The sequence below is a fragment of the Equus caballus genome, chromosome 7 (genome assembly GCF_041296265.1).
Source record: "Equus caballus isolate H_3958 breed thoroughbred chromosome 7, TB-T2T, whole genome shotgun sequence".
Taxonomy (NCBI): Eukaryota; Metazoa; Chordata; class Mammalia; order Perissodactyla; family Equidae; genus Equus; species Equus caballus.
This window is the reverse complement of record NC_091690.1, coordinates 21,519,786-21,543,526: the sequence shown is the minus strand read 5'-3', so window position 1 is coordinate 21,543,526 and position 23,741 is coordinate 21,519,786. Positions and strand designations below refer to the sequence as shown.

General features: G+C 45.9%; 1 long non-coding RNA gene across 2 annotated transcripts in view; it reads right to left on the bottom strand.

Moving 5' to 3' along the window:
• The window catches only part of LOC138924973 (uncharacterized), a 76,651-nt gene that overhangs the window by 4,383 nt on the left and 48,527 nt on the right, over window positions 1–23,741 (bottom strand). For both annotated transcript variants that reach the window (XR_011440464.1, XR_011440465.1), the window contains exons 4-7: window positions 16,643–16,878; window positions 8,081–15,879; window positions 7,462–7,583; window positions 434–623 (exon numbers count right to left, since the gene is read on the bottom strand). This is a non-coding gene — a long non-coding RNA (uncharacterized lncRNA). The remainder of the gene's footprint in view (window positions 1–433; window positions 624–7,461; window positions 7,584–8,080; window positions 15,880–16,642; window positions 16,879–23,741) is intronic.

Here is a 23,741-nt window from a genome sequence, read left to right as displayed (position 1 = left end):
TTCAGTTCCTTTGACAGGCCAGGTTTTTTCTCCCTGCATTTGAAACCATCTGCCCTGGCCAATTCCTACTCAAGGTTTTAGCTTCACTGCCACTTCCCAACTCCCCAAACCTGGGCTCCATTCCTTTCCTCTGTCTCCCAAAATACCCTGTATAATCCAACCGGTTTTTCAGACTATACCATAATTGTGGATTAATTGTCTTGACTTGATTATAAATACCTTGAGGGTAGGGATTGTCTGTCTTGCTCATCACTCAGTCCTCTGTGGTTAGCATTGACTGATACATAGCAAATGCTAGATAAATACCTACTGAATGAATGACTTCCTCCAAGACACCATGCTGACTCTTGACATTTTATAATTCTCCACCCCCACTGCCACTTATATCTCTTTTCTGACAGTTTTCAGCCTTTAGAGTATAGAGTTCACCCACCTTCTTCTGCTGGAAGAGCAAGAATGGAAACACCCCGGGCGCCAGGCTCTCACCCTGGGGGTTCCATTAGCAAGAGCAGTCTCAGTGGAAGGAGAGAGGGCTATGTGGCACAGCATCCTCCAACAGGCAGGACATTCACAGCGGGGTGTTCACGTCTCCAGGACAGTCTCTGCCAGATGAGATGCAGAACCTAACCTCCAAGAGAATTTTTTCTTTCTTTAGGATTTCCTTTCTCAGGCTGCATCTTTCTCCTGAGAGAAAGAACTCATTCATTCTTCTCAATAAACAAACATGTACTGAGCACTTACTACATGCCGGTCCTTGTCATTGAGCAATTTGCATTCTAATAGGGGAAATAACCACCTAAGGACATAATTAGAAAACATGTGGACAGTGGACAGTAGGGGGTCCACAGGGAGAAGCCTAACACAACCTGCGGGCATTTGTTCAGCCCCCTGAGACCTCCATGGATGAGCCTCATTTTATTCTTTCCCAGTCAAGCCTCTTCTCTCCATTCATCTCCTCTTCAGTGAGTCCTCTGTTTTCCTTCTGCCCTAGACAGCTGGATGCTCCTGCCCACCCAGGCAGTTTCCTGGTTCTCTTCTAAAGAGTGAGAGCCTCAAACCTAGGAACATCCTCCTGGGAGGCACTGCCTTCAGCCTCAGCTCTTCTACGCCCTGGTCATCCTTCACTCACAAGTGAGGCACTGAGTGAAGCTCCAGATTTAAGCATCCAAGGATGGCAGGCTATGTGACCTAGGAAGAGGCTGCCACCCTGTCACTTTGAATTTTCTATTTGTGTGCAAGACCTAACACAGATATCTGTACACAGCAGAGCTTTTTCTAATCTTGACTTAGACTGAACCTTAGAAGAGGAAAGGAGACTCCAAGCCTCGTGTTTAGGGAGTCAAAGCATTTTCTCAGAAGACAAGACCTAGAGAGGGGGTTTAGCCTTGCAGCCTTTGAGGTTGGGCTGCTAACATTCAAATCTCAGCTCCACTGCTGAGTGGCTAACCATTAGCTGAGCTATTTATCCTCTCTGTAAGCCTGAGTTTCCTCAACTGTAAAATAGGGGTAATAATAGCTCGTATTTCATGGTGTTTCTATGAGGATTAACTTGGATAATTTATGTAAAGCCCTCCATACAGGGCCTGACACATGGCATTCAATAAATGTCAGCTTTATTTTTAGAGGCCTGTTTCAGGTATTGGGTAGCACAGTCCCCAAGCAAGACCCTAGGAGCCACATCTCGCTGGGAGAGCCAATAAGAAGGAAATTTTAAAAGAGATGACAATGATGGATTAAGTCCCACTTTTGGACTCCACATGCTGGCTTCCTCCTTTGATTTCTTCTAGGTGAATCTTAGATGGCTGCCTAGCATTTTACATCAAACAGCTGTAGGGCAGACACAGTCTGGAAAGTGTGTTATTCCAGCCCAGCAACCCAGGGCTGAAGGGCAAGGACCAACCGGAGTGACCAACAGGAAACCTCATCATCCATCCCTGGAGACACAGACAAGACAGACCCCAGATGTTGCCACTGAAACCCCCTTGCAGGCCCTTGTCCTCCCATCACTGCCACCAGGAAGTTGAGTTTCCTGCTCATGACTCAGCCCTGAAGGCCTCACCTCCTCCATGACTCCCCTCCTACCACCCCAAAGATGTGGTCACTGCATCAATCCCTCAAGCAGGGCCCTTGAGTGACATGAAATCTGCTTTCCCGCAGAGGTGAGGGTGCACCCCTTACACAGAGGGCTTAGTGGGCAGCTGTCAAGTTTTCCAGCTGCCCAGCACCTTCTGAAGACCCATCATAGATTTGGGGAGTTGGCCACCCTACGGATCCTGCTTCTCAAAGATAGAAACAAGAGCAGTCACTTCCCCAGCCTCCTTTGCAGCCAAAACACAAGCAGGTGACTGATGGCCAGCAGGGATGGCCAAGGTCACATTCCGGAGCCAGCAGTGGCTTTGACACTGAAGGCAGCCGTGATGGCAATAATCAGGTCCCTGGCAGTGATGCAATCTATAGCATCCAGTCGGCGGCAGTGGCGGTACCAGCAGTTTTCTCATTAGGCCAGTTCTGCAACATGTAATGGAGCATTATTCCGGGTGTGTAGCCTCCAGTCTGCGTCTCCAGGCGCCACTGATCCTGTGAGACACCCAGCATCCCTTTACCAAACCTTTTCTGCTTAATCAGCCAGAATTGTCTTCTACTGCTTACAACTAAGAACCCTGATTCTTACAGGTAGAAATCACAGGGACACATGGTGACAATTTAGAAGTCAAATCTTACTGAGATCTCTCTTGCTTAATAATTCTGTTTAATTCTTCTAAATTCTTTATGTCCCTGGCCCTGCTCCAAAGGACAAACTCAGACCCAAATGGCTTTTAGGCAAGCAGAGCAGGCTGTGCCCCTGCACTGCAATGTGAGGAGGAATGACAGCATCTGAGCATTTGTCAAAACAGCTTCTTCCAGGGCAGAGATCCAGCCTGTCTCTGTTGGGATGATTCCAAAAGCAGGCTCCAGGGGCCACAGCTACAGGCTGGGACCAAAGGCCTCCCTCAGGCAGCTGACACATACCAAGCAAAGAGACCAAGTTCACATTGGGGTCCAGAGCTTGTGGGGTCTGAGATGTCAGGCTAAGGCAAGGAAAGAAGAGTGATGGAAAGACTGAGGAGCCTGCGCTGACTCAGAGAGATGTGTTTGTGATTCCTTGGCTGCAACTCTTCCTGTCCAGAGCTTGGGAGCAGCCACCACTTTAAGTCCCTAAAGGGCCCTGGCACTGCTCACAGAAACACTGGCGAGGTGCCTGGTTAAGCATAAACAAATTAACCTTCCCAGACTCCTGGGGAGCTGAAGAAGGAAGGCATGGCAGCCCTGGGATGTGTCTACAAGCTCCCTGCTAAGGGTCTTCCTGTTTCCCTAAGACCCTCTGATCAGCATGATTGTCCAGGAGAGACCTGGCCTCCAGCTCAAGGACAGAAGGAAGATGAAGCCACAGGGCAGCTGGAATGTGAGCTGTAGGTTTGGAGCCCCCTGAACCATTTCTCCCAGGCAACTGCCTGGCTACTGTGCAAAAGGAATCAAAGCCAAGCCAGGAGAGAGAGAGGGATGAGAGCCCCAATGGCAAAGTATGAGGCCATACATCCTCTGTGCCAGCTCTCCTCTGGTTTCAGGAGCCAAGACAGGTCCTCTTCTGCTCAAGCTAGTTTGAAGTAGCTTCTGTCACTTGCAACCAAAAGAGGCCAAACCATCATAACTTCCTAAGACAGAGTCTTATCCATGTTTCATTTTCTCTGTATGCTCACCATTGACGTTACTGGGGATGAACTATCCTTGCATGGAAGGTGAGCCATTGTGCTTCTGGCTTGAGAGGCATGTTTTATTCATGCTTTACCATGGGCACCTCACAACAGAGCCAACACAATCCAAACACCTATGAAAATAGCAGCCTAAAGACATATACTGACTCATAGCCTCTGGGAGAAATTTCTGCATAGGTCTGCAGAAGACTTTAGTCTTTAAATCTATTGATAGATTTAGTCAGAGAAGAGATCCAGGCCTCCAGCCCCGCTTCCCCCCCCCCCCCCCCCCCACCCTCCTCTGGCCTTGCCCTTGACCCTGGGAATCTTGGATTGCCAGGCTTATCTCAGAAGACTCAGGGAACTGGCTGACTGCCCCTACCAAGTCCAGCGCTGCAGCAGTCAAATAAAATGAGGCCCCACTGTCCAGCTTTCCTGGCCCCCTCCCACCTTGGACCGTTCATATTCAGGGCTCAGCTCCAAGCTGGAGCCACACTCCCTGCATTCTTTACTCGGGATGCTGGCACAGAGCTCCAGGCCCTAGCCCAGCAACAACCGAGGCTTTGTTACCCTGGGGCATGGAAAATTCTCTCCCTGACAGGCTAATTCATTTGACTCTTATTAAGACACAGACCCCCACAGTGCTGTGTCCTCTACTCTGGTCTTTGACAAGCCCCTGGCGCATCGCCCCCAACTTCCCACAGACTCACGGGGTCGGAAGGGAGGTCATCCAGTCCAACCTCCCACCCGGGACCCATCCTCCACATCCCTGGCAGCTCCCAGCCCAGCGAGGGAAGCACCTCCCCCTGAGGCAGCTGTCCCATTGCTGGCTTTTCAGTTGTTAGAAAGTTCTTTCTCATATTGAGCTACAGCTGACCCCCCTGCCACCCCGTTCCTTTTCTATCTTATCACAGATGTAATTCACTCTCATATCTACTGGATGGCCCTGAATTTATTTGAAAACAGATCATTTTGTCCTCAAAAAAATAATTCTCCAGCTAAACAACCCATTTCTTCTTTTATTCCTTATAGTTTTCAGACTCATAGTCATTCTATCCACTCTGGCCTGGGTATTTTCCAGTTTACAAACATCAGACTTACTTTGTAGCATCAGAACCAAGACCTACTACAGGTGAAATAGTTAAAAAAAAATCCACATCAGTTAATTACAGTTTGATCCCTCTCCTTCAGCCTCACTGGAGAACTCTAGAACTTGAATAGTTGATAGGGCAGAAATGCTTAGTTGCCTCCAAATATCCTTTTCCCCTTCTTTTACTTGACAGAACCTATTTTGTTTTTTAGCTGGGCACATTGTAAAATATTTCAGAGGCAATCATCTGTTGCAGCTGTGTCATCATGAAACTAATTTCTAATCAAAGGGAGGTAAGCAGAAATGTGTGAGGAACTTCCTAGAAGCCTCCCCAAGAGTCAGGAGGTGAGCCGTTCTTTCTGCCAGCTTAATCCTGCTTCTGGGACTCAGATGTGATGACTAGAACTCTGGCAGTCATCTTGGACCACGAGGATGAGGCCCTCACATTGGAGCAATTAGACAGAAGGAGGCTAGGGCCCTGACAACGCTGTGGAGCCGCCATACCAGCCAGCGACTACCCAGCTCTAGACTCATTTTATGTGAGAAGTGAACCCTCTTGTTTAAGCTATGGCACTTGAGGCTTCTCTTAAATATGCATTCAGACCCAATCCTAAATTTACCGCCCTGTAGTCACTCTCGTGGGCTATGTGTTTACCCCAAGGGACCTCACACTAGACAATTCTGAGACCAGAAAACTTCAGCTCTACTCATTAATTCTTTTATTTTTTATCTTCTCTTTTTTCAATGCTTAACAAAACGTCACTGAAGACTGAGGGATAACATGAAGAGATTATAACCAGAAAAAACTTAAACCTGAGGTTTTCGTTTCCTAGGGCTGCTGGAACAAAATACCACAAACTTGCTGTCCTAAAACAACGTAAATCTATTCTCTCACAATTTTGGAGGCCAAAAGTCCAAAAGCAATATCACAGGGCTGGAATCAATGTGTCAGTGGGGCCACGCTCCCTCCAGAGGCTCTGGGCAGAACGTGTTCCTGTCTCCTTCAGCTCCTGCTGGCTGCCAGCATTCCTTGGCTGTGGCCACGTTGCTCAAATCTCGGACTCTGTGGTCATGTCACCTTCTCCTTCTCTTCTGTGTCAAATCTCCCTCTGCCTTTCTCTTCTAAGGATATGTATGACTGCATTTAGGGCTCACCCAGATAATCCAGGATAATTTCTCTATCTCAAGATCCTTAACGACTTACGCAAAGTTCTTTTTGGCGACACCGAGTACCATTTGCAGGTTCCAGGGATTTGCATGTTGGTATGTTTTGAGGGTCATTATTTGAGGGCCTTCCACCACTGGATGTTAAACACGGCTCCTCTCAGAGCTTAAGACCTAAGACCACAGTGATGTCTTAAAGCAGTGTCCCCCACCTAGCTCCTGGCCTGCTGCCGTGCTGCAGGGACAAGCTTACTATCCTGCACAGAGTGTCCGAGGCTCGTCTCCCATAGCCAGGACTTAAGTCCCCAGCTCCTCCAGGCTCAAAGAGAGGAAAGTGTTTCCCATGCTTGCCTCTGCCACCTGCCTTCATACCCCACTACTAAGTCAAAAGCCCGCAGTCCCACCTTCTTCTCCTGTACCAGGACTGGCCTCTTATTAGGATACTTGACAGCAGGATTGCCCAAAGGGATGTGGTCCAGGTCCTAAGGCTCTAAAAACAAACCAATTCATCTCAGAAGTCAGTGCTCAAGGATTCTCCTACTCATTCCTTTGAAGAAAGGCAAGGGACTTCATCGGCAAGCCAAACAGGAGGTGGAATAATGTAGATCTGAGCTCTAATTCCTCCGTTTGCCAGGTACTTCACCTCTATGCATCTCAGTTTCCTCATCCGGAAAATGGAGATAGAAGGGATAATAATACCCACCTTGCAGGGTTATTGTGAGAATTTAAAAAACTGTATGTAAATCATGTAGCACCATGCCTGGCTCCCAGAAGCTCGGAAAATGGGGGCTACGCCTCATCCATTCAGTTTTCCCACCAATAGTTGACTGAACATCCTACTAACGTTGGAGATGCGCTCATGACTCAGACAGCATCGCCCCGCAGTAGCTCACACCCTGGGTCTGATTCCCATACAAGCCATCTCCAACGGCATGTGTGCTCCAGTGCAGACTTGACCAGAGGAGCGGTGGAGGAACCCATTTGTTCTGGAGCTTCTTGTCTTGTCACTTTCTCAAAACAGGGTAGCAGAGAAAAATTTACAGAGAAGAGTGCAGGGCCCCACAATGTGGCAGGATGGCCCGGAGCTGCCGGAAGCTCCACTCCTGAAAGTGGATGCTGACTGTAAGGACACCCAGCCTTCAGAGGCTGGACTCCAGGCCACTGCACATTGCACTGACCCTCTGCTTATTACTCACATGAGGAAAATAGCCCCCTATTTAGGATTTTTAGTTAAATGCTAAAAATTGGTGGTAAATTAATTAAGATATAACTTAAACAGCACCAGCCTTCCCTCATCAACAGTTCCTAAGACAGGACAGGCAGCATTAATTGTTGCAATTAATTAGGCATTAAGCTGATAATGGGTACAGCTGCTAACAATTAACAGCTAATTATGTCAAGCACTTTAACCATTTCACAAAAGAAATGGAAATTGGAGGGAAGGGAGAGGGAGACGAAAAGAGAGAAAGCAGTTACCTTGTAAACAAATGAGATGCAGTTAGCTCCAAATGCAGCTGGATCCTGCTGTTGAAATGACAGGAGAAGTTGATACCAGCCCTGTCCCCAGCAAGGCTGAGCTGCGTGGAAGCCATGTGAGTCTGAAATTGAGCAGAGGAAACTGAATAGTGAGCAGAGCCCACACGTGCCGAGCTATGATCTCAGCGCCTGGCATGCATTAACTGTGTAATCCTCACAGTACATCATGGTAGGTATTGTTATTAGTGCCATTTTATAGATGAGGAAACTGAGGCACAGAAAGGGTAAGTGACTTGCCCAAGGTCACTCATTTATAAGTGTTAGAGCCTGGATTCACACCCAGGCACATTGGCTCTAGGAAACACCCCAAAACAAGTGGACCTCACTAATTTGCTGAATTCTTAAACCCAGATAGCAATGTTTTATTGAACCATGAGCTCAACCAACTAATCTTAAGAGGAAAGAAAAAGCACCTTGTAGGCAGTTCAAACTGGAACTGTGCATTTTCTGAAGTCACAAAGCTGACAGAAATTCAAATCACTCGCAATCCAAGCTAGTATTTCATTTGTGCCCCTGAATGTAAGGCCCTCGCTCCCTCTTCTCCATGGAGACCTGTTACCTGCTGGGATCTGCCAGCCGTCTCCTCGGGGGCCCTCAGATCCTCTTCCCCAGTGGACTTTGCAGCAAGCATCATGGGTTGGTTTTCACTCAGGACTGTTTCCAACAAGCTTTATCTTTATCACTTCATGGGAGAGAAAAGGGAAAGGACTAGAAGAATCAGGCCAAACTAGCCACCTATACACACACACATACATACATGCAAGCACACACATGTGAACACACACATGTGCACACACACACGCTTACCTTACTTAGATGATTTACTAAAGAGGAGAGGGTTGCAGCAAAAAGGATCAAGTCTACTTGTCCTTACTTAAAACCAAGAGAGATAAAGTGTCTCACCTGGTGTCCAGGGGATGGCAGATAAAGTCAGGACTGAAAACTTACGTCCCCATGCTCCATATCAGAACATCTCAAATTTGAGCAAACATGAGGATCAGCGGCAGAACTCGACACTCAGATTCCTGTGTCTCTCGCCCAGAGATTTCAGTTCAGTGGGTTTGGGTGGGACCCAAGAAACTATTTCTGATAAGTTCCCAGGTGGCCATGCTGCTGGTCCACAGACCACACTTTGAGAATCACTGCTCTGTACTACCCCATTTCTGGCTACTCGTCCTTGTCCCAAGCCATCAGACCTCATCAAGGCCCACTAATTGTCCAGTCTGGCCCAGTGGGCACAAGTGTTTGTGTTGGTCCCACTGAACTGGAAGTTCAGGTGGCAGTAGTTGGTCATCCTTGCCCAGGACTGTTCTAAACAGAATCCAGGAAAAGGGGCCAAGCAGGCCTCCTGTTCCACTCCCCTGCCCCACCTCCTGTCTCACCCAGCTTGAGGGTAGAAGGAGTTCTCTGTTTGCTAGGAGTAAAAAGGAAACTGTACCACATTAGAGCAGTCATGGGAGGGCTTCTGAGTCCACAGGTGCCCCTGCCTTTGCCAATACGACCCGTGTCTCCCTCATCAGGATTCCCAAGGGGCTGAGACCTGCCTTCTCTCTCCTAGAGGCAAGCCCTTCAGGCCCACCAGCGACCCTCAGGGCCTCCTCTGTGATCACCCTATCATCTTCCTGGCGCTGGGACTCAGGCTGCCAGAGCTCTGCGACTGAAACTAGAGCTGTGGGGGCCACCTTGGGGCCAGTGGCAGCCTGTGGGGAGCACACTGTGGGCAGGAGCCTTTAGGGGGTGGAGCGAATCGTCACCACAGGGAGCTCCTTTGTGCTGGCTGGTTTCGGGCTACACTTTGGGGCTACGGAGGATGAGTTGCCCAGAAACACTTGGCCCAGCTGAGGTAAAATCACCAGTCTTCTGTACTTCCAGATGCCCCTCTTTTAGAATTCATACCCTTTCATTCAAAGAGGCTCAGAGCTCCAGTCTTGGTACGGCAAAGGGAAATTTCTGGAAAAACTTAGGCATTGGACATTGGGGACTTCACATGTGGCCTTTGGTAGGGTTATTAAAAACATCATAGGGGCACCTTCATACGCTGTTGGTCGAAGTGGAAATTTTTCCCTTCTCTCTGAAAGGAAACATGACAAAGTATATCAAAGACCTTTAAATGTATAATTCTGCTTCTAGGAATTTGCTTTAGGGAAATAATTGGACCAGGGCTCAAAGACGGATGTACAAGGGCATTCATTGCAGCATTATTTATAATATCAAAAAAGATAAACAACTTAAATGCATAAATAAAAATAAGAGTTTGGTTAAATGAGCCATAGGAAATATATTCACTGAAATATTATGCAACTAATAAAAATGATATGGAAGAATTTTTATAGACAAGAGAAAATATTCATAATAATATTGTCAAATTATAAAATTCAGCCTATAAAACAGTAGATAGAGAATGTGATTTTTGTAAAACTGTATATGACTCTGTGTGTGTGTATGTGTGTTTGTGATCTCTGGAGAGAGGAAAAAAAAACACTAAAAGGGCATACACCAAAAGGTTAATAGTGGTTATCTTTACATGATGAGTATATAGGAAATTTCTGGGTTTTCTTTTGTATTTTTCAGACTCCATTGAGCATACGATGGAGTCTGAAAAGAAAAATCATAAACTAACTAACATAATTACTAGTGATATAATTTCAGGTGACCCGAATAGGCCATGATAAACATTTTGGGGTAGAGCCTTCCTATTGTTTCTACAAGTCTATATGGTAAACTTAGAAGGATAATTATAAATACACAGATGACTTTTTAAAAAATCTGCATGCACGTGTGCAGACAGGCCAATGTGCTAGTAAAAGAAAACACATTTTCAGTACATAATATACATATTCATTGGTCCCTATACTCCTTCCATCCCCCACTCAGGCAACAAAGATTTTTTTCTCCATAATGTCTCCTAGCAGCCAAATACAGGCACTGCTAATGAATATTAATTGACCTAACATCTTGTGGTGATGAAACTGTGCACATTTCCCTGTCTCATTTGGTTGCTAGGGAACCATGTGAGACAGCCGTGGGGCCCTGGGACGTAAACCTGTTAAGTGCAGGGCAGTGTTAAACCACAAATCAGAAATACTCCACCTGGTTAATTGTGTATGCCAGCAACTATGTGTATGCATGTGGTCCTGACAAATAAACAGAAACAAATAAATATCAATAGGCAGCTTGGCAGTGGGCAGGCAAGCCAGTGGAGATGGGGGTAAACTCTCAGATACTACAGCCCCTTCACCAAGGATCTCCTGAAACCATCCTTTCTTCTGGAATCCCCTTCCGAGGATTCCATTGGCACTGTTGTTCCTTCCCCACCACTCTTCAAGGTCTAGAGTGGAACCATGCAACTGGTGCTGGAGGCAACACCTGAGAAGGGGAAGGAGGGAGTGCAATAGTTGGATATAATTACCCTGAAATTGTAGGCATCATTTCCCAGCAGCCCAGTGCTCATATCAGGTGCAACCAATAAGCTAATGAGTGAACCCGGCCTGCCTGAGATTTTCCTTCTGTACCTGACTTTGACTCTTTTTGTTTCCTCCTTCCTAACCCTTTCCTCTTCTGGCCATTCAACTAGTAGAGAACCCCTCCTTATCAGTGTTGGTCCCTTGTCTGGCCGCCTCATCCCCTTGCACTGCGCAAAGAGCACATCCCATAGCACAGGCTTCTGGAAGACCACACGCACGGAGGTTCCCTCTCTCCCTAACTCTCCTACTTCTCTTTCTTCCTCTCGTCTTCTCTCTGTAAGCCCTCACTCTACACCAATCCTCCTGACCATTCTCCCTTTCCTTTTGACTAGGCCCCTTCCCTACAAAATAAAGAAGTCCTTGTCCTTGGGTCCCTTCCTGTAATATGCCCACAGGCATGTCAAAAGCCCCTCTATTCTGTTTGGCAGGCTCCCTAAAAGGGAGGGTCAGGCTCCAGTCTCTGCATCTGCAGTCTTGGCTGGGAAATGGAAGGGTGGGCCCTGGTCCTTGGAAGTGAAAGGGAGTGAGGCTGGGGATGGTAGGTGTTCTTATTTGAGCTTCATCCAGTTTTTCCTCCAGTACCTGAAATTAAATACAACCATCAGGATTAATTTCCTTCAAAAGACTGCTCTGTAGTCCATATGAATCCGTATTTATCTAAAATATGTCCATATAAAAAAATTCATATTCTTTCTTCTTATTTCCATCCATTTATTCCTTTAACAAATACTAACTGAGCACTTGGTCCATGCCCAGAATTTTCACTGGGTCCTGTGTGGATCAATGATGAATCTAAACAAACACAGACCCTAGTGTTATGGAGCTTAAAATATTACAGAGAATCCAAAAAAACCAAAAACCAGTTAAATAACCTCACATATAATAACCTTCCACAACTGAGGAAGTGTGGTTAGGAGAGGCATGTGGAGCTAGGAGGGGAGGGGCTGGTCACCTAATTTCGGGGACGAGGGAAGGTCCTGAGGACATGGACTCTTATGTCTCAGGAAATATCAACCTGATACTCACCACCCTCCCTCACCTCACCAACGTGAGATGGTGCAGGTCTCTTCCTCCCGGGTGGAGAGGAGGTTGTGTGGTTGGGGGGAGAGAGGCTCTAGGCTCTTCTAAATGAAGAGAAAAATGAACTCATTTGCCATTTTTCTTTCTCTCCCCACTCTCCTCTGAATTTGAAAATGTTGAATTCTCAGAAAGATTCTGAAAGAAACTCCATGTCATTAAACACATAGACCGCTTTCCACAGAATGGATCCTGGTGGCTGTAGGCTTCTTTACAGGTTAAGGGTATTAGGGGGGAGCAGAGGTGGTGGGTGTGGGTGTTCAAGATTAGAGAAGCCAAGGAGTCAAGTGGCTCTGTTCAGGAAAGGAGAAGGGTAGAGAGACATCCTGAGGGAGAGAGAGAAGATCCCAGAGTGAGAACATGGGGAGAGACACAGAGATGGGGAAACAGACAAGAGGCCAGGTACTGGTGGCCAACAAGAGAGACCAGAGAGAGACACCCAACAAGAAGCTGGGGGACAGAACAGCCGCTGCCTTCTCCAGTTTCTACTACAAGACCTAGCTACAATCTATATTCCCCAAATACCTTGTGGAGTAAATTTGTGAGGAAGAGTTGAATCTACTTTAAGGTTAGTTTGGAAAAGCAGAAGCTGCTCTCAGCCTCAGAACTGGAAGGGATCCAAAGAGGTCATTCAGCCCTTTAGCTGTAATCCTCTCGCTTGTTTCTTCAGATGGACATCTGGCTTCTGTTTGAACACAAAGTGACTGGGACATCACCCCTTCTTAAGGCACCAGTTCTAATGCTGAGGACGTTTTCCCTTATATTGAGAGCAAATCTGCCTATAACATCCATCTCCTGCGCCATGATCTTCACTGGGAAATTACATAGACCAGACTGGCCCCTCCATCATGCAAGAGCCCGCTAGATACATGAAGACACAGTCTCCTTCATATCACTGTCCTCATTCATTCATTTATTCATTCCCTCTCCAAAGGCTTACTGCAAGCCTGCTCTATGATGTGCAGTGATAACTGTAAGGGAAGCCAGCCTTGACCTTAGTAGCCCAGAGCTTCCTGTGGGAGACAGAGGCACATGGACAATTTCAATAGAGAGAGGTTAGAACCTGAGAGAAGGGCCCATCCTTCTAGGACATTTTAAGAATCCACTAAAATGAAGCCACCGTATTTTTACAAAGATAATTTTTAATGTACAAGGTTCTAGCTGTAGCCTTTCCATCCCAGGCCGTGATCCTGAGGAGACTTAGTAAATGTGAACAAGGGGATCTGGCAGGTTGGAATGAGGAATGCCAAGTTAATGGACAGATTCTGCCGTCTAAATCCAGCCACCCCCACACATGGCTGGTAAGAGGCTATCCCTTCTATCGAAAAGAAACCTGAGACATTACCTCAGGTTTATCTCAGAGGAGTTGGGACGAAGTGAGGGAAAATAGCTCCCTGGCCCTCTGGCCAAGCCAACAAGGAAGATGGCATCTCCTCAGTCTAGGTCCTGAATTCCCTAGTCCCTCAGAGTCTTTGATTCTTATGACAGAGCCGTCCCACTAGGTTCCATGAAGCAGAACATAATAGCTGGGATTTTCTATGCTGGAGACTCTTCGGGCTGTGAAATGGTTCTCTTTCAGAGGTCTACCTCAGGAATGTGGGGCACAAACTTCTTGTTTGGCCAGAATGTAGAGCTGGGAGTCAGCAATATAAGAAAAGCCTGGAAACTGAACTTGGTTAGACACAAGTTTACTAAACTCTTACAAAGCAGTTCAAGCCTCCCTCAACTTGTCCCACTGGCAGTGTTCTGAAGGCCCTATGCCTCAGCCTTGAGGAGGAGGCACCTGTGTGATGCAGGCAGCAGGAGTGCCAAGCATGGACCAATCTGGCCAGCATGCAGAGATGCATTGTCCAGGAAGGCTAGACCACTGCCCACAACCACTGTTGCCCTTTGATGTCTTAGAAGTTGGACTCTAGGACACCAAAGTACTCAAAGATTTCTGTTAATTCCATTATTTGTTTTGGCATTGGGAATTCGCCATTGAATCATAGAGTTCTGGGAGCAAAAGTGGCTTTGAGATACCATCTTGTCTTTCCTATCCTCCTTGCCAAGCCATCTTAACCAGCAGAGTATCTGTTCTCTACTAGTATGAAAAGAAGAAAACATGGGAACACAAAATGGTGCAGCCACTTCGCAAAACAGCTTGGCAGTTCCTCACAATAATAAACATAGAGTTTTGACCCATCAATTACACTCCTAGATGTCGACCCAAGAGAAATGAAAACATATGTCCACCCAAAAACTTGTACATGAATGTTCACAGCAGCATTACTCATAAGAGCCAAAAATGGAAACAACTCAAATATCCATCATCTGATGAACCGATAAACAAAATGTGGTATATCCATCCAAGCAGTGGAATATTATTCATCAATAAAAGGAATGAAGCACTGATACATGTTATAAGCTGGATAAAAGTTGGAAACAGTATGCTAAGCAAAAGAAGCCAGTCACAAAAGGCCATATACTGTATGATTTCATTTATGTGAAATGTCCAGAATAGGTAAATGTATAAAGAAAATTATTGGTCATAAATGGCTGGGGGTAAGGGAAATGAGGGTGGGATGTGGAGTAAGTGCTAATGGGTATAAATATTCTTTGGGGTATGATAAAAATATTCTAAAACTGGATTATGGTAAGGGTTGTACAACTCTGTAAACTAAAAACCACTGAATTGTGTACTTTAATAGGTTGACTTTATGGTTTGTAAATTATATCTCAAGAAAACTGTAGAAGAAGGAGGAGGAGGAAGAAGAGAAGAGGCAAATTTTAGAGCCACAGAGGATAGTTTCCTGGTGCCAGGAATAACATACTCTAGTCCCCAGATAGTACATGTCTCCATGAGTGAGTGTGTATGTGTGTGTGTGTGTGTGTGTGTACTTCCTGGGCTCAGTCAGGAACACTCCTACTATAATAGACTGTTATTCTGGTGGCCACCAACAAGCCTTGCTTCCATGTAACCACACCCTCTTTGTGCAGTCCTCTCCCACATTGACTCTGGGCTTGGCCATGCGACTTGCTTTGGTCAATGGGACATCAGCAAGCATGACACAAACAGGTTGGATTAGTGCTTGCACACTAGCGCTGGTCCTCTTGGAATGCCCTCACTTGGATCCTTGGGCCACAATTAGAAGAGATCCAGCAACACACTGAAAAGGTCACATGGAGAGAGAGAGAGAGAGAGAGAGAGAATGCCCCAGCCAGCCCCCAACCATACAAGTCATCTCAGCTGAGAGAGAAGCCATGGATCAAGAATCTATCTTGGATGTTCCAGCGCCAGCAGCCACTGATGGGACCAAAGAACCACCCAGCTGAACCCAGCCCCAAGTGCAGAATCATGAAAAATAAAACATTGTTACTGTTTAAGCCATGAAGTTTTACAGCGGTTTGTTATTCAGTAAATACTGAAACACCCTGACAGCCTCCACCCTTGTCACTCAAGACTTGATAATGAGCTTCACTCTGATGGCTTTGAATTCTGAGATGGATCTAAGGAAAAACACGATTCTAATGTGTGTATAACGCGCCATTTGTCACTGTTGTTTAGTGCAATTTAACACAATATTTATCTGATTGGCATATCAGTTACTTTACATCATGGAGAATTGGCTGTACAGGGATTCTGTGCTTGGCAATGAGAAGATTGATTATGGTTATTATACTAATGGCTGAAAAAAATGAATTTCATCAAGAAAGTTGTTTTGAAGCTGTAGTGACGAGCCAAGCCTTATATGTTTACTCACAAAACACATACTGCAGACTAAGCGCTGATCCTAGAAGGCCTTGGGACCAAGATGCTGGAGCAGCCGAGACACACCTGCAATGACAGGTAAAGTGCTGCCAGGAGACAGAAACACTTTTCTTAAGCCTTTTCCCTGGCGTCGTAATCACTTTTCTATTACCCAGACCATCTTAGCAAGCAAAGTGTTTTCGAAAAAATCTCCTATCTCTCCACTAATGGCTGGGTCTACCCTCAAAAAGACGACACGGGTGGGAACCCTTCAGAAACACTTGACTTTCCTCTCAGCTCTGAGGCATCTGTTTGCATATCCTGTGATGCTGCAGCGACCACGTCTGTTTGAAAATATTAGCAGTACACACGTTTCCTTGTGTAATCAAACATTTTGACAGTTAAGACTATGCCAAATAAGGGTTTTGTTTGGAGTCTATTCGAAGGGTTGGAATTTAGACGTATATTTTAAAAGATAAACCTGGAAATTTGGGGGTTAAAAACAATGTTTTCTCTCTCTATGGCAGGTTCTCGTCACTCACTTCAATTAATTGCCTCATTTTCTCACTTTATCTCATCGCGGTTACAGTTCTGCACCTGAAGTACAGGGTCTTGGTGGAAGGAAGTCATCTTTGTGCTCAATAGAAAGTTTGTTTCAAATTCCTGGCAGGAGTCAGAGGAACGGTGTGCAACTGCTGGTCACCTCTCTGGACCCAGCTTCTCCATGGACTCATTAGACTCAGAGAGACCTCCCCAGACCTTTGCCACTGACGAGAGAAAATGAGGTTTGCTGGATGGATTTTAGCAAGGGACGGAGCTCTCACGATAACACAGCATTAGTGAAATTCACCTTTGGGGCCATTTGCTTGCTTCTAGCAGCGCTTCTCTTACGATCAGTGTTCTCTGTCCCCACTGCAATTTTCTTGCTTCGAAAAATAATAGTGTGACACATGCTTCAACTACAAGACGTAGGACTGGCCACACTCCTTGGCACCCAGTAGATTGGTCCCACCAGCAAATGCTCACCAACCAGTGGTAAACAATTGGAGGGGACATGAAAGCTGAGAGGGAGTCTCTGCAATCGAGCTGCATAATGAGAGGAAACAGAAGAAGAGCTTCTGTTAATAATGACACAGTAATTGGAGGTCACCCAAAGAGAGCCCTGGTACACTCAATATTCACATTAGCTTTGCACAGAAACCACTGTAGCTCTTTCTAAAGGACTAATGTGAGCAATAGTGAGGTTGTTTATCAGATTTATCTGGTCCCAGCAAAATGTACTTCCACCCCAGAGGGAATTTAGGCCAGCCTGTAGCACTTCACTACGAGAGGAAAATTTTTGATTGGAGTCAGAGGGTAATTAATGCAAAGTTCAACTGCCCACCCAAAACAGACCCCATGAACTCTAGAGCCATTTTGTAGGCATTTTCTCCTACACAAAGTATGCGCGAGTGGTTACTTCCTAAGGAACAGAGAGCATTAGACACTTGCCACGGCAGGACTGACAGGCTCTGAGGGGAGCTGGGAGGCAGAGGGCAGAGTGCCAGGAGTGTGTCCAGTTGGATATCTGAGTCCCATCAATCGCATTTGAAAAACCAGTCCCCAGCTCTTTCCTTCCACCCTGCCCCCATCCCTCCAGGGTTGGACTGAGGGAAATTCATTATTGTTTGCTAAGTCAATATGAAATTCTAAGAAAGAGATAATTTTTAAAAACCCCATTGTGTGGATGGCTCATTATAACATCCAGATAAATCTTGGGTCTATTAAAATTCTTTATTGCCATAAATTATAATGGTATCGAAATAGATTTCCTTTGCAAAGGGAGTTCCATTGATATGATTCATATAACCACCCAAAAATGAAATTTGCACAGGGATAATGTGGAGGTGATGTGTTAACACCTCATTTGGGTCAGATTTTAAGGCTCCTTTAAGCAACCAGAGTAAGAAGACGCCCTTCCAACTAAGGGCTTGGCTACAGGTGGGGCTCTGCGCACCTTAAGCTTGCCCCCTAAGCTTCCCGGCTCCACTGCTATCTCAGATTTCTTCTCTTGCATGCCTCCCCAAACTCCATAAATACGAAAAACAAGATGGTTCTTGACTCACTCTCACCTTCCCAGAGAAAAACTGAAATTCAGACCTAAAACACACAGAGGATTGCAAGGACCTTAAGGGTGGTGTTTATTCCTTTGTATATCCAGTCTTGGGCATGGTAGATCATTGACAAACTTTCTAAAATGAATTAAGTAAACAGACGAAAATATAAGATCTTTGTTTCTATTTGCATTAAACCAGCAGGTGAGGGGACCTCTAAATCAGAGACTGTACTGGGTTGAATAGTGTCTCCCCAAAATTCATGCCCAATTGGAAGCTGCGAATGTGACCTTATTTGGAAATCGGGTCTTTACAGATGTAATCCAATTAAGACGAGGCCACCCTGGATGAGAGTAGGCCCTAAATCCAACATGACTGGTGTCCTTATAAAAAGAGGGATATTTGGGCACAGAGACACAGACAGAAGTACGAGGAAAAGCCCATGTGAAAACAGAGGCAGACATTGGAGTGATGCATCTACAAGCCAAGGAATGCCAAGCAACTTGCAGAAGCTCAGAGAGGCCACAAAGGATTCTTGTCTAGAGTCTTCAGAGGGAGCATAGCCCTGCCAACATCTTGATTTTGGAATTCTAGCCTCCAAAGAATAAATTTCTGTTGTTTGGAGTCACCCAATTTGTAGCGCTTTGTTACAGCAGCCCTAGGAAACTAATACAGGGACCTTCAGGGGAAGGTTATTTGGTGACTCTCTCAGGGTCTACAGGCAACTCTCCTAAGAACTTAGTGAGAAAAACAAAGTCAAGTTAAGACCACCTTCCAAGATGCTTGGGTGAAGGAAGGATGACTCAGGCACCATCTGCTGGTCCTGCCCTCATCTCTTTTCTTTCAATCAACACAAAGAAGGAAGGAGACACCAGTCATCCCTGGAGACTCACTCAACACTCTTGCTTCACAGTGCTTTGAGCTCCTTAAGCCCCAAGGCTTTCACCTGCACACCACACCAGCCCCTCACCCCGCTAGCTCCATGCTTCCCATCTAAAATCTTAAAGCCTATGAGGCCAGCCCAGTGGTGCAGAGGTTAGGTGCACACATTCCACTTCAGCAGCCTGGGGTTCGCTGGTTCGGATCCCGGGTGCGGACATGGCACCGCTTGGCAAGTCATGCTGCGGCAGGCATCCCACATAGAAAGTAGAGGAAGATGGGCATGGATGTTAGCTCAGGGCCAGTCTTCCTCAGCAAAAAGAGGAGGATTGGCAGCAGATGTTAGCTCAGGGCTAATCTTCCTCAAAAAAATAAATAAATAAATAAAAATAATAAAATAAAAATCTTAAAGTCTAATATCCCTTCTCCATCCTTAGCTGCCCACTCACCTGTCTCACGCCACTAACCACATGTGTTCATTCGTTTGGTCAATCAATCAATCAAGAATCATTCCCTACCACAATTCACTTATGACTTGGCACTCCAAATTTAGTCCTCACTGAGGTCACTCTGCAGGTGTGACTTGCCACCTGTTCTTGTGAGGGTCATAAGCAATGTTGCCCCACATAACTTTTGTAATGATAAAAATATTCCATATGTGTACACTGTAGCCACTAGTCACCAGTGTGACTAAGAAACTGAATTTCAATCATATTTAATTTTAACTTTAATTTAAATTTCAATAGTTATATGTAGCTCATGGCTACCATAGTAGATAGTTTAGGTCTAGAAGAAATTTTTTAATCAGACACAAAACACAGAGACACAAAGAGCCTTGCAGACATCACACACACACACATACTTCCCAAGGATGAACATTAATTCTCAGACCATAAGGAGGAAAAGAAACATGATGTAACCATTCCATAATTTGCAAGGCCATCTCAGCTCACAATGGAGTTAATAGCCTACATCACTATGCAGATGGGTATTAGTTCAATTCTTCTCCTCCAAACCCCAAACTCCTCTCAAAAATCCTTTGGGCCACTGAGAGTAAAAAATGGGCCTATTACTGAACCTCCCACTCCTTAATGGCTGTTCTAAGATCCTGCTGATGCTCTGACATCACCATTTACAAGGGCTTGATTAAGTAAGTTCTCAAACAAGGTGCCATTCTTTTTCCCAGTCTAGGGGAAGAGAGAATTGGAGGAGGGGAGGAGATTGTTCTTCCAGTTACATTTATTCCATCAATAATCCCCTAAGCTTTATCTCCAGCCTCCCGCTTTCTTCTAGAAGTTTCTCCTCTGGCGCATAAAGTGGTGAATTTGGACCTCAGCTCTGCTATTCTCCTGGATCTGATTTCAATCTCTGCTTCTTAACAAGCGTGTGCTCTGGCCCAAGTTCTATGAGCACATACAACATGGGTCAAATTCATTCCTATCTGCGCCGAATAAATGGAGCAGGGAACATGAAACGCCTAGTACAACATCCCTATCTCTCTCCTTCTTTGCTAATGAAGGAGGCTTTCTTAAAAAGAAATCTGCATCCTCCCTATGAACAGATATTGAGAAGTTGGGAGGCAATAGCCCCACGCTGGCTCATCAAGGACTCTGAACACAGTGCCAAACACCTAGACATTTGCAATCATCCAAACGACGGAAGTTTTCCATGTTAATCCGAATATTGCCCATAGAGGAAGCATGGTCTGGGAAGAGGTGTGTGTGTGTGCTTTGCTCTGATCACGGTAATGAAAGGGCTGCGGCATCCAGTTCTAGCTACGCAGAGTTCCTGATCCAGCGCAGTCAGAGATAAAGTTCTTCAGCTTCTGTCTTGACACAGTCAGGCCTCTGGTCCTAAAATAAGCACAGGGCTTGTTTCTCTGACTTGAATCATAGCTGCCTGAGTTAGCTGACAGGGCCTTTTAAGATTTTTCTCATCTCAGGGCGGCTCTCTGTAGAGCTCTATTTGATCAATAATAAAATAGCTATCTAACCACTCTGGCTGAGCACAAAATGGAGTTTGATTTTCAGAGAGATGTCAATGTGGGGGATGATTCTCAAGGGTGCTCTGCTTTGTGCAGATTCAGGGTGGAGCTCTGTGCCTGGCGACATCTCAGCTAAGACCCCTGAGGGGAGCATGAGTGACTGGGACAATGGGAATGCCCATGTTGCCTGCTGGTGATTTCACCCTTCACATAGCTTGTTGGCTTGCAATGATGGCAAGAGTCTTTATCATTTCTGCCTATGCACGGGGCAAAGTTGGACCCTTGGGACATAGACCAAGGCTGCCTTCTGTGGTGCCCCTTTGCCATCTCCCATTGTCACCCTCATCCTCTCTTGCTCCTTCCCCTTAACCCAAGAGAATATTAGTGTTTAAAAAAACCCACCAAGCCAGCCCCAATGGCCTAATGGTTAAAGCTCAGTGGCCCAGGGTCAGTTCCCAGGCATGGAACACACCACTCATCTGTCAGCAGCCATGCTGTGGTGGCAGCTCACATAGAAGAACTAGAAGGACAACTAGAATCTACAACCATGTACTGGGGCTTGGCAAAGGGAAAAAAAAGAGAGAGAGAAGATTGGCAACAGATGTTAGCTCAGAGTGAACCTTTCCCAGAAAAAAAACCAACCACTCACCCATAAACAATTTCATTTTCAATGCATGTGAAAACTAAAGAAAAATGCCAGACTAGTCTTTCTCCTTTCTTAAATGCTTATTAATTTATTCAACATTTATTGACTTTACTAAATGCCAGAATCTGTTTTAGACCTGGGGATACAGAAGAGAGAGCCAGACATTCAACAAGTCTTTGCAGCAACTGTTAAAATAGAGGTAGGTGGTGGAGTGTGATCTGTGGGGTCAGACAGACGTGAGTGTGAATGCCAGCACTGCAGGCTCCAGCCTTCTGGTTCCCCTCCCACCTCACTGGCCACTCTCTTTGTGCATTTTTTGCTGGTTCCTCCTCATCTTCCCCACCCCTAGGAAGAGAAGGGGTCCTAGGCTGCAGCCTTCTTTTCCACCTACTCTCACTCCCCAGGTCCCTGAGAGCTTTAGCTAGTATCTCTATGTTGTGGCTCTCATTTGTTCCTTGAGCCTTAAGAAATTTATTTCCCAAGGCCTGACTTGTTCTCAAAATCCCAGATTCATATACCCAACTGCCTACTTGCCATCTCCTCTTGGAAGTCTACTGGAGGCTCCCAAACTGAATCCTGATCTTCCCTGACTGAGCCTGCTCCTCCCAGTCTTCTCCTCTCAGCTGATGGCAACTGCATCCCTCTAATTGCTCAGGCCCAGACCCTTGGAGTCATCCTTGACTCCTGCCCTCTCGCCCACCCCACATCCAATCCATCAGCAAATCCTTTTAGCTCTGCTTTCAAGACACATCCATCACTGCTACTGCCCTGGTCTAAGGCCTCATTGTTGCTCTCCTGGATTATTGCAATAACTTTTTAAACGGCTTCTCTGCTTCCAGACTTGTCTGCCCACTTTATCCTCAATAAGTACCCAGACTTATCTTTTTAAGACCTAGACAGATACATCACTCCTCTGCTCCAATCCCTCCAATGACTTCCCATCTATCTGAGGAAATGCCCCAGGAACCCCATCTTCTGCACCTCCCCTCTCTGTCCAGCCAGACTGCCTTCCTGCCTCTTCCTTGAACATGCCATGTATGCTCCTGCCTTAGAGTCTTCTCCTCCCCCAGGTATCCTCCCGGCTCTCACCCTCACCTTTGTCTAGTCTCCGCTAAATGTCTGTGGGGCTCTCCCTCACCACCCTCTATAACAGCACCCAGCACCTCCCCATGCACTCTCTGTACCTTTATCCCGCCTTGTTTGGCTTCCTAGCACTATTGCCCTATGACATCGGCAGACTGGGTGTCTTACTTGTTCATTGTCTTTGTTTCCTTGCTAGAATCAATTCCATAAGATCAGGTTCTTATTTTTTTACCCCAGACTGTATTCCCAGAGCCTTGAAGAGTGCCACCACATAGCAGGAGCTCAATAAATGTCTGTTGAATAGATGAACAAATAAAATAATGTTCTTTAATTGTAATGGAGGAGAGTCTAAGATGCCCAGGTGCCTGCCCGGCCCAGGGCCTACGTCTGAAGAAAGCAGCCATATGCAGTTCCTTACACAGAGGTTACTATGTTTTGGATCATGTGACCCTGTGACCCTGATCACTGCTGATTAAACCAGCAATCTGCACTGCTGAGACGGCTGCTCCTGCCTCTCCCCACTGCAGCCCTGCCTCTCTCCACCTCCTCCCCTGCTGTTCCCCAGACAGCTAACATATTTGGACTAAGGCAATGCTGTCCAATGGAAATACTATGGAAGTCATATATGTAATTTCAGATTATCTAGTAACCACATTTTAAAAATGGAACAAGAAACAGGCAATATTAATTTTAATAATATATTTTATCTTGCCCAATATATCTAAAATATTATCATTTAAGCACATAAGCAATATACAAAATATTAATAAGGTACTTTACATTCTTTTCATTTCTACTGTCTTCCAAATCAGGTTTCTATTGTACACTTATAAGACATCTCAATTCAGACCTGCCACGTTTTCAAGTGCTCAATAGCCTCATGTGGCTAGTGGCTCCCACACCAGACAGTGGAACACTAAGAGGGTCACATTTAATAGCGAGTGGGCAACTGTGTCTTCATGATCAGGATCAAGGTTTTTCTCTTCTGCTTCTTTTCTTCCAACTAGCTGGTTCAATAAGTGAGTCTGGCCTCTCAGGCGATGCTGGACGTTTCCCATTTGGCAGGGCCCGTGTCCCGGAGTCAGGCCTGGCCTCCCTCCCTCACCCTCTCCTCTCCAGCTTCCCCACCTGAGACTGGGTAGACAGACGCAGAGGGAGGAAGTTGGAAGCCCCATTGAACTCTTCCAGCTTAAGCCACATTTTCCACAGCAATTTTTACCATCGTGTGGTAGACAAGGTAATGCTTAATAAAAACTGTGCTTTG